At 43.3% G+C, this 12,269-nt stretch overlaps 1 protein-coding gene across 1 annotated transcript in view; it reads right to left on the bottom strand.

Moving 5' to 3' along the window:
• The window catches only part of LOC311438611 (uncharacterized protein), a 255,304-nt gene that overhangs the window by 225,058 nt on the left and 17,977 nt on the right, over positions 1-12,269 (bottom strand). The window lies entirely within an intron of this gene.

The following is a 12,269-nucleotide window of genomic DNA, read 5'->3' as shown; positions in this document are numbered from 1 at the left end:
AGAATGAGACTGCTTTTACTTGAAAAGGAGACCGTCAGTAACCAAACCACTAAACCACCCTGCCAGATCTCATAAATAGCTCTACAGTACAGAAAGCAAACCATGTCTGTGAGACCAACGCTAACACTTCTCGAGAAACACTTGCGATCAGAGTACAGTCCAAAAACTGATATTAAAAGAGGGCTTTTGATTTCTTAAAGCAGTACTAGAAAGTTGGGTTGCCCAAAAAGGAAAAATGAAGGACTCTACACTAGAAAGTACTAAAAAGATGCATGGAAACAATATGTGGAAAGAAGCAACAAGTCAGGTCACAGCCAGCCATGACCACTCTGCTTTCACACCACCAGGACCCAATTTCCTTTCATAACGGCTCTGTATACACCTATTGCTCCTGGATAACAGGTTTTATTTGAAGTGTAAATGATTTATAGCTTGGTGTGCTTACTTACATCAACATGTTTGGACTTTATTGACAGATCATGGGACACAATCGTGCATTTTCTTGAAAAATTCATTGAAAAAGGCTGCCTGCCTCAGTTTCCTGGCTGTGGTTCTTCAAACATACGCATAAGTTTTGACACTTTTGATATGAGTGGGGGGAAGGAGCAAAGAGAGAAGCTATTTTAAGACACCTAACCCATCTTTTCAGCACAGAGCATTGACATTTATATCCACATGGACAGATGCATTGGGAACTTAGGATACACAGCCAAAGATTTACTTGACTTGGTCTTCTAATTTTATTTTTTTTTTAACATTAATTCATACGACAATTTCCTTGCAGCAATGACTATTTATTTCTCTGCCTTAATCTACTCTTCTATTGCCCTCAGCTTCTCTGCTGCACCGCTGCACTGCTGATCCTATCTTTACTTACTTAGGCCTGCAGCAATACCTTGTGCAGCTTGATCTCACTGAGCAGCGTCGCCCATTTGTACCACCAGGAGGTAGGATCAGGAGTTCAGGAGATGGCACTTTTCTACTTCAGTACCAGAACAAGTACATGCACCAAAGTGCAGCAAACAAAAGGGAAAACTAAGAAGTCAAACAACTTGCTGTCGGAAGGAATACAACTATAACATGCTTTTGGTTGTTTACTAGGAGCAGAGGGATAAGCCCAGCCTGAAAACATCTCGTCCTTACCATTGCAGAGTCAGGCACAGGTTTCCACAGGTAACAGCAGCACCACCCAGCCTGCCTGCAGTGCCCTCCACCTCTCCCTCTATTTCATTCCTCAAAGATGACCTGAAATCTGTCTACACTGCATGCAAACCCAAGGAAGGACATACCCCATAGACAGGAAAAAGTTTTCAGCATCCAAGTTTCCTGGAGCTGGAGACTGACATAATCAGATAAGGATTAGGACTCAAGAATGGAATTCACACCCATGCTTGAAGGGCAATGTTTAAAAGTACACTGTGAGGCACCAGAGCTTCAATGATGTCCTAGTTTCAGCTGGAATGAAGTTAATTTTCTTCATAGCAGCTGGTATGGCACCATGTTTCCAATTTAGGATGAAAATAACACTGATAACACGCGTTTTAGTTGTCACAGAGCAGTGCTTACACCAAGTCAAAGACTTTCCTGCTTCTCACACTGCCTTGCTAGTGAGGAGGCTGGGGCTGCACCAGAAGCTGGGAGGGGACACAGACAGGGCAGATGACCCAAACTGGCCAAAGGTATGTCCCATGCCATATGACATTAGGCTCAACAATAGAATTGCTGAGAGTTGCCCAGGAGGAGACTGCCATTGCTCCCTGCATCATTATTTCTTTCTCTTCTCCCCATTTCCCCATCTCCACCCCATGAGAATTTGATGTTGGTTCAAAGAGGCAGGGGAGGAAACCAAACCCTAGGACTCTGAGTCAACGCAACCACTGCAAGAAGTGTGCGTGTAACCATACCCCTAGCAAAGGCAAACTGCTTGCAAACATCTTTGGGAGAAACAGCTTCTCAAACCCACAGCATACCGTGGTTCTGTGACTTTCAACGGCACTCTGCTGGATAAGCCAGCAGGAAAAAAAACTTAGTCTGAATCAGGCATGGTTGTTCAACCACAGTTTTAGGTGACACAAGACAATATTGTCAGCCAACTTTATTCTTTTTTGTCCCAGCTGCAGAAGAGATGAAACTGTAGAGTAAAAACTACAAGGTAAAATTGTCCCTATGAAATTTTCTGACCAAACCTTTACTGGTAGAGTTTGTACCAGTGCACCTCTTTTTGTTGCATGGACCAAGCACGTCTGATCTGGTCTCTGTCATGGAGCTCATCACCAACACAGAACTACGGTGCACATCTGCAGACGAGGAAATTATAGAAAAGGCTCCTAGGTTTCTACTTGCAGAACGAGCACTGTTAGTTCAGAACTGCAAAGGCATCAGGTTGCCTTTTTTTTTTTTTTTTTTTATCTTTAGTAGAAAGACACATTTTTGAGACATCTATTTATCAACAACTTTTTAAAAAACCTCTTTCGTTCAAGTGGTAGCTTCCATCTTAGGTACTGACAAAGGAGTCGTTCCCTCCATCTTTCACTCTGTCCAAACTCCACTGCGGGGTCACAGAAGGAAAGAGCTAACACCCAATTACCCAATAACACTGGCAATAACACATCACTTTTCCAGCCAAGATCTCCCTGACGGATGACATGTCCCAGGAACCATTCCATTATTTTAGATAGTTACTTGGAATCCATGGCCAGATGGCAATTGCAGGATAAGAGCTGGCAAATTTGTATGTCTTCATTCTTTTCAAGGTACAGAAAGATAGCTTCCAGAAATATTCAAAGTGATAAGAATAGCAGGAAGGAGTATGAAAAGCCATTTTCTAATGGCTGCCTGCCTTTGCTATATTTTTGCCATAAAAATCAATGTAGAAGTCTTCTGTCATACCCAAGTTGGCTGGTCACACTCTGGCTGTGCTCTTTTAGTAATTACACTTAACATTTAACTTTATTTTTAAGTCTATACATTTAATGAACCACCAGAAATAACTTTGGCCGTACTTACTGTAGATTTTTCTTCTGCAGACATCACCTTGCGGTCTGCTTCACATCTGAGGCTTGATTAATTACTAGCCTCACCACCGTAAAGAGCTGAAGTGTTATCAGCTAGGCACTGTTGCTTACTGCTGAAGTAAGAGACAAAAATCAATCGCATATAATAAAGAGTTGTCATAAATTCTGTATTTCTGCTGTCATTTGTGGCTGAGTTTTCCAAGCATTTCCTTTACTTCAGAAGTGCAGCTTCTCCCATCCCACTCCTACATCACATTCCGGCATCCCAATGTCATCACTAAAGAAGCTAGAGAAAAAGGCAATCTGCCAAGAAAGTAGCAACATTAGGTCAAACCACAGGTATCTAAGCTGACTGCTTTCATTATCCACACCATGAGCAGCATTCAGTACTCCAACAGATTTTTAAATGACCTTCAAAAAAGATTCATTCATCGATCTCTAGGAACTCCTCACTGATGTCCCTCAGTTCTAGGATAATCCCTAACATGATGTGCTTTAAAAGGAATAAACAATTCTCTAAAAAAAAAAAAGGAACTGAAACACATGCTAAGAATAAAAATGAACTGATTTAACTTTGGAATCAATAAAAATGAGTAAAACCCCAGTTTGGAAGCGTAGCACCATTCTAAGTCAGCACCTGAGCAACAAACTAGCATACACCTATATTTACCTATGCTCAGTTAAGGTATTTGACTTTATATACAATCAGATATCAAGTAAAAATCGATGCAGAAGTGTCTAACCAGAACAAAGAGCATCCCCTCCCTACCCTTGGAAATAGCTTTCTCTCCCCCACTGACTGCTTGCACCCTTATGTGGCCATAACCAGGACACTGGAAGGCAGAGCCGTATTGAATGCCTATAGGGGAGGACAGACAAATGCTGGAGTACTTTAAGCCCTCTCAGAGGGAGGCTTCCAGCTTACACCCTGCTGCCAAAAACACCACTTCCAATTACTGGGCTATACTCAACAACCTGATGTTGGAAAGCTGAAACCACCTCTTTGGGAAACAGTGCTACTTAGCCACAGTTGCTCCGCTCACATGTAGATGTGAGATATTTTGCTCCTGCAGCAGCAGGCAGAGCAAGGAAAGCCTTTTTTTTCCCCACTTACTCCCTCCTTCATACAGCATTTGCATTTCGGAACTGAAGCAAAGTGCAGGCTTCTAGCATAAATGCAGCAGTATGCACTTGAGGAACAGAATGAAAACTAACATAAGATTGAGTGTCAGGCATCATGATAACAAAAGAAAAGTACTGATTGAACTGCTTCCTGATGGTATATATTATAAAATAGGAGCTGCTGCTGAAAAAGCACTCGTGCTATGTTTGTGGTGCAGTCATACACCACGTTCAGCACCTGAACACGTTGTGCACGTGCACTCAGACAAGCAGATGAGCTATGAAGAACAAGCAGTGGAGCTGTGAAGGAAGAGGGCTGCGCTGCTCACATATCCCTCCACGGTGCCCAGCATGCTCTTTGTGAGGGACAGGTCAGGAATATCAGGCAAAACCAGAAAGAGGAGAGAAAGCTATGCATGTGACTACCTACCTCACCAAACAGATGTCAGAAGCAATGATCAGAGCGATTCTTCCCCCCCCTCAACTGAGAACAAAAATCCACCAGACAGCAGATTGAAAGAAAGGCACAAAAACACCGTAGCTCAGGACCCAAACCTGCATGCTAAGTCCCAGCTGCTAACATAAGAAACTTGTGTTTGGCTCTAGATCTTGGTTAGTTATTAGATTCTTGCCAGGGCTACAGCATCCTTCAGCCCCCACACAAGACACAAAACAACCAGCAAATGTACCCACTTTACAAAGCCAATATTTGCCTGTCTTGCCAGCTCTGCTCTTCCGTGCACAACCTGCTCTCAGGAGCAATTCCTGATGTTTTAAAATATTCCCTTGTGATACTCCTTAAAATATTACTAACAAGGACCTAGCTTATTAAGAGGACACCTGAAACATTCAAACATCAGCCCTTTACACCTTCCTCATTTGTAATTGAAACTAGAAATCAATGTAATTATCATTTTGTACGAAGGACCAGAGCTGTGCTGTGCTACACAAACACAGGCTGAGAAACAGCCCTGCACCGATTGATCTACAACTGGAAAAGACAGGGATATAGTGTGGATGGTTTGCTTGGAAGGCAAAAAAGTTTTGTCTGCAGCCAGTTAGCAGAGCAGGAAGAAAACAGAGGTCTCCCAGCTCCCTTTTCCTGGCTACCTAAAGCCGTTCTGCTTATCAGGCGTTACTGGTAGCTCACAGTCCCAGACAGACTTACATCAACAAAGGCAGACTGACTAGAAATGCAGCATAGTGGAAGAACAGAGCTGAAAGAGCCCCTCAGTTAATGAAGTCCATCTTTTTGCTCTGAAACAAAACAAAGTTTACCCTGATATTTCCTTACAGATGCTAGCCTGATCAGTTCTAAAACATCTCCAACATCAAACATTTTTTCTGAAGATCTACACTAAATCTGCCACACTAGAAAGCAATCCAAACCCTACATCTGTAGTAAAAGTAGTAACACATCAAAATACATATAAAGAATAAATTCCATCAGCTTCTGACACAAGTCTCCGTCTTGTTTTTTTTGGGTTCTGACCCCCTTTTGCTCCTCTGCTTTGCAATAAAAGATTTGAGGGCAAAAGTAGGTGTTTTTTTTTTTCCCAATTGTTTTCAGACCACTCAGAAAGCAGATTTCACCTTCAGGTTTGAGGGAAAATTGCTGGACAACTTCTGTCTGATAACACTGCTACCACACCAACGTGTGAAAATACACGTGGGCTCCAGGACACTGTAGGGGAATTGACAATTTGCATTTCCAGCTGGCCTGTGAGATCTGTTTATTAAGGATTGTCCTTGAACATTTTGCTCCCTGAGTGAAATCATTTGGTTTTCATTCAAGAGACAGACTAATTAGTTTTTAAACCACCAGAAGAGATACGAGTTGACTGTTCCCTTTGCTTTGTTAGCAGTGAAGATGTGATTAGGTGGTCCGTGTTCAGAAACTGTCTGCCCTTGATGACATCTGCCAGACTCATGAGCTGTGGCAGCTCATAATTAAAGGCACCTTTAAGAAGGGGAGGGATAGCAGCAGCAAGGTCTTACTTACTCTTTTAGGATAGAGCAGACAAGCCTGACAGATGAAACTGAGGGGCTGAACCAGAGACTGGTTAAAATGCTTCAGCAGCCATTCACACACCTCTGAGACTTCCACTTTGTCTTTGATCACTACAGCTGCCTCCTGCTTGTATAAAGGGAAGGGAAGGCTGGAGGTGCCCACTGGTTTGGGAGCAGGAGCACCCGACTGCCTGAAGCCCTCCTGGGGAGCACATGGAGCCACCAGAGTAGCAGAGAAAGCCCAACGCAAAAGCTAGGTGGGCAAACCTCCCTGTGCAGAGAGGCAGGAACAGCAGGAGCCACAAAGCAAGAGGTCCTGGGGAAAAGTACTTTTCCTGCCTCATGGAAACCCTTAGAGGAGTCTTGGTTGTGATCCTCTCAAGGAGGTAACTGTACGGGCTTTCCTCCTCGCCCACGTCCACTACCATGTGTGGGCAACGGATCATTCTGCATCTCTGAGTGTTATCTCTACAGGTACCAACTTGTGCTTTTCTCCAACCTACCCTGCAGAGAGTTTGTTGAGTTCATGCATGCTCATGTCCTGGGCACCACCAGTTCTACTTGGCAAGTGAGGAAACACTGGTTAGTACCCTCTGTGCATGATTTTCCGTAATTACAACAGATGCAGGAGTAAAGAGATTATCACTTTAAAAGTGACCAACATTTTGTAATCAGCTACCACGGAGGATTAAGTTAAAATGTCCCTGGTTTAAGCCCCTGTGCTCAAGGCCTGAAGTATTTCGCAGGAGAACACTGTGGTACGCTTCCACAATACTACTTCATTAACAGAATAGCTTTAGAAATATTCATCCCTCTTATTAGATGTAAGCTGCCAAGTGCAAACCTACTTTTCAGGGTTTATTTTTACCTTTACCATTTTTTTCTTAAGGTGTTTAGATTCAATGATTTTAGAACGCACATTATAGAAAAAAAGGTGGTGGAAAAAAAAAAAAAATTGTTTTTTATGAGGGTGGGGGAGTGTTCTTTGTCTCTAGTGATGCTCTCAGGAATCCCAATGCAGTGGTTGTCAGTCTGGGAAACATAAGTACTGCTTAAAATAAAAAAGTACAGTGGAAAATATAGCGGTAGAGGGTGCCAGGTACCCTCTTTGAGGGCAGAAGCCTCAAACCAATGAGTGACAAGTATATGGCACGGTGTAGTTATACACTGCACCAGAGCTGACTATATACATACGTGATTCATTTCAAAGCAATTTAGATTAAGAGGATTAGAAAGGGTTGTTACTACAATACCCTGGTCTTCTCCCAACCTCCCTCCAATGACAGGACATCCCAGTCACCTCTTGCATCGTACAAGAGATGGCCAGGACAGGTTTTAAGGGTTCTTGCTTGCAAGGCTAAAGCGGTCACTGACACAAATGCAGTAATAATGAAGGGAAAACATGAACAAAAGCAGCAACCTCCATGAAGCTTCTTCACCGACTTTATTTTAAACCTGTGCTGAGCAGCAAACCACCTAACCACACCAGCACTAATTAAGCTTCAGAGCTGACACCCTGCTGAGCAGAGGAAATTCTGTAGTGCTCATGGAGAAAACGTGTGAGTAGCCAGCACAGGAAGACAGCTAAAGATAACTTTGCCCAGTGTTAGAGACAACTGCAGTCACCACTGATAGTTCTTATCTAAGCAGAGCAGGCTTGGCCCAAACTTCAGAGAGAGATCTACAGAGAAATCTCACCACACCTTAAAGGCTAGACACAGAAGATAGGAGATGGCACTCAATTCTGAATCAGTACCCTGGAGTGACACAGATATTTGGGACACACCATGAAGAGATAAATAGAACTAACTTTGTAACATGGTAGGAAAACACCCTGAGTGGTCCTACACTGAACTGCACATGCTGCATGAGACAGAGGGCTATCCTGCGTAGAGTGCAGACAGGCCAGAAGTCTAAGTATTATGCTCTGCCTCACTTCCATAAAAATAAAACTAATTTAGAGTACAAATAGAAGTGATCCACAGCATTACTTTTTCCTAAAGACTTCAGCAACTAGCGTTACAGGACCAAGACTACAAGCACCTTCTTCCACAACTCCAATAAAGATAAACTAACAGGTAGGCAACTGTGAAAGAGCGTGAAACAGGAAAGTAAGTCCCACAAATAAAGAACCTAGAATGCAACATAACTTGGACTTCCTCTGCCTTCATCCAGCAAGGCTGGATCTACCTTCTCTCTCATCATCCTTATAAAATAGCTCACAGTTGGAACATAACTTCATGGCACTGTGCTGAAGTTACCTTGCTGTTCAGGGGTAATGCCGCAGCCATTTCCACTAGGAGCTTGCCATGCCATCTAGCGTACACCTATAGAGGAGGTCCCAAACACTCTCAGCATCTACAGCTTTTAAGGTTTCAGAAAACAGTGATTCGACTGCTTCATCTGCAAAACTGACAAAGTAATATACCTTACTACCAGGAAAATGGAGAAAAATGAAGCCGAACAAGTCCGTTTGTAAATGTCTTTAGTGAGATGACTATCGTACCTGGACAAGTTTGAGAAGTGGGCCCACATGAAGATAACGAGGTTCAACAAGGCCAAGTGCAAGGTGCTGCACCTGGGTCAGGGCAATCCCAAACATGAGCACAGAGCGGTGGAGAACTCACTGAGAGCAGCTTTGAGGTGAAGGACTTGGGAGCACAAGAAAAAAGCAGGTCTGGAGAAGATGATCAGAGAGCTGGAATACCTCTCCTATGAAGACAGGTTGAAAGAGCTGGGGATGTTCACCCTGGAGAAGAGAAGGCTCTGGGGTGACCTTATTGCAGCTTTTCAGTACTTAAAGGGGGCTTATAAAATGGATGGAGAGCAACTTTTTGCTTGGGCAGACAATGACAGGACAAGGGGGAACGATTTTAACCTAAAACAGGGGAGATTTAGATTAGATGTTAGGAGGAAATTCTTCACTCAGAGGGCAGTGAGGCCCTGGCACAGGCTGCCCAGAGAAGCTGTGGATGCCCCACCCCTGGAGGTGCTCAAGGCCAGGCTGGATGGGGCTTTGGGCAGCCTGGGCTGGTGGGAGGTGTCCCTGCCCATGGCAGGGGGGTGGGACTGGGTGGTCCTGAAAGTCCCTTCCAATACAAGCTGTTCTATGATACTCTGTATGACTTGCACTTCTCTCTTCAACAGTCTATGATACTGTTTTTAAAGGACAGCCATCCAAATGCCAGAACAAAATCAGGAGCAACTGGCTTCTGCTTGGGAATTTCCACAGAGAGGTGCCACACACTGACTGATGTCAGAGCAGCATGAAATGAGATATACCTGGATTTTAAATCTCCCCAGGGCTGCATGTTCCAAAGACATAAGATCCCTATTTTCTATAAACAATAGTTTGGATCGGAGGGATTTAGAGAGCACATTATAAGAACAGGCAGTTTCAAAATCCAAACAAAAAGCTATGCTCAGCATTTAGAACCTGGGATTTAGTTCAATCCATTGCCATGAGCTGAGCAGTTCCTTCCTGAAAAAGACATTTTGCTTTATGTTAGTTTAAGATAAGCAAAAATAAGGCCTATCTATATAGCATTTGCATGGAGATAAATGAATCTGGAGCTTGACGAAGTCAAGGGCAGCTACTGATTTCGCTCCCCTTTGGAAAGATGCAGTGCCAGCTCCTTTTCGCTGCAGAGATGACCAGCTCTGGGGGATGTCACCTTAGCTAACAGCAGTGATGGATGGTGCTCCTGCTCCAGCAGCCTCCAGGCTGCCAGCTGGCTCAGCCGTCATACACACGCTGAACAGCACCATTCAGGGCATCTCCACCAAACACGCTTTCTTCTCACCTCTCTTGACTTTTAATCTATTTTCATTTGTTTCTGCAATACACTGAAAGCCTAGCAATTGCAGTTTGCAGTTAATGAGTTGGGAAGCAGTGATGCAGGGCTGATTTTGACAAGCAGGCAGGATTGTTTGCTCACATGCAAGGCTGGGTGGCTTATTTCTTCTACAGCATGGGCTCCAGAGGAGAGGAGATGTCGTTGCGGGCATCAGCAGTGACCCCCTCTGGTCACTGCTCTGTACTGAATAATTTTCAAAAGCAGATAGGAACTACAATTCCTACATCACAGGACTCCCACGGTATAGGATCCCCAGCAAGTGAACTCAGAAGAGTGCATCTTTGAGTACAAGAAGACTTTCAGAAAGAAAAAAAAAATAAAATAAAAATAAATAAATAAATAAAACCAGAAGGGAATACTGAAAATGCACTTTTACATACTTGATAGAAGGCAAGGCTAACAGAATATAATTTGTGCAACAACTTCAAAAACTCCAAAGCTGCCCCGATTAAAGATTTTATCCAGCCACATTTATTAATAATGCTCTCTTCCAAAAGACAACTCTAAATACAGCATGACTTTGACAAGGAGTCAGATTCTTATCCCTTTAAATCATTCCACAAGCCGAGGAGTCCTTTGAGACCTTCACTGGATACAGTGGCATTAGCCAGCTCCTGTCCGGAACATGCCTTCTGCAAGCAAACTAGCCATGCAATTAGCATGCAACTAATTACAAATACTGTTACTTACAGTCAGTGTTGGAGATGCATTTCCACCAGGTTCTGGACAACCTATCTAAAAATCTATTTGATCACAAAATGCATTAGCAAGTCAATACCTCCTTATTAATAAAAGGGAATATTATAGCATTAGAGAGGTGGGTTTAAACTATTTTTGCTTTTCCAAAGAGATGGGAGAGGCCAGCATCTTTTCTAGGACCCATGAAATATATATGAGCTCAATGCATTTGATGATATTTGATGACTTCACTCAAGCAGTTTGCTAGGACTGCAGAACTTTTATTACAGAGTAAATATCTAGCACCAAAACTAGCACAACAATGCAGGCCTACAGTAACTGCTGCTGAAATCACAGATTGCTTGAGTAAAAGCATTTTTATCTTTATACATGTATACTATCCTGCTAGGAAGTGATTCCTATGTTTTTTTTCGGGGAGGATGAATGAATAAATCTCAGGCTCAGCTTTCATTTTGTTACATAGCTGAAACCCTGTGCCTCTGGAAAACAGAGCTTTTAGCAAAATTCTCTACATATATCAACCTGTTCAATAGTAACATTAATTCTTATGTAAAGCTACAAAGTGAAGGAGGGTTAATGTCCCAAGCCACTGGTGAGGTTGCAGTGTCAGACAGCAATTGCACAGCACTATGCCCTTTGAACATACAAAACTTGCCACAGTTTGGAAATGCTGCATACGACGAAGCAGCTCAGGATCTCACAGTAAAATCATGAGCCTCTGCTGTTGCCCTTAAAAAAAACCACCAAAGTTCCCCTGAAAAGCAGTCACCGGACATTCAGTAAGTGTTTACACATTCCACTCACTGATGGTAGACAAAGATTCAAGACAATGCGTGTTCATGCAATACCACATACGTGGCTATCAGCGGATGATTTGACCAAGACAAAAAGCGGAAAATAACACATACAGGTTCCTCATGCCCACAAACTTGGTGGCTTTATGAGGAGTTGGCTGTCAGCCAGCAACATCATGCTGCAGAGCCCATCAGCAATGCAGCAGCCTTGCTTCAACAGCATACCCTGCCCAAACTTTTAAGGGGATTTGCATGCAAGGTTCTGCGTTACAGGAGAAGAAGCTGATGGTCTCACTTTATTCACCAACAGAAGCCACTTGCCTTCCAGGGACTGCACGGAACAGCAGCTGGCAGCATCAGTACCATCAGCACAGTTCACCTGGGCATCGGTGCAAGGGCATTTCGTTCCTTGGCACCACTGTTCTTCCTTATGCTCTCCAGCCTTACAGCTCTGATCAGCTTTTTCTTTTTTGTAGTGTGTGTGTGTGTGTATCAAGAGAAGTCTGCTTTTATACAGATTTTGTAAAATATGCTCACTCAGAAAAGGTGAATGTGAAAACTGAGACAGGAGGTCAGGATCATCTCTGCCTTACCAAAGTGAAACAGGCACAAAGAGCAGCTTAGCCAAAAAGCACAGGAAATTTCAAGATGATAATCTTCCCCATTCCAAAGCAAATCCATGGCTCTCCTGTCACTGTTTTGCCCCTTTTACTTTTCCCTATGCTGCAGAGCAGGTTAACATCCCCCACAGCTGGATAATGGATGCACCTGAA

Source organism: Aythya ferina (genome assembly GCF_964211825.1).
Source record: "Aythya ferina genome assembly, chromosome: 1".
In the NCBI taxonomy this organism is placed as follows: Eukaryota; Metazoa; Chordata; class Aves; order Anseriformes; family Anatidae; genus Aythya; species Aythya ferina.
This window is presented reverse-complemented; position numbering and strand designations above follow the sequence as displayed.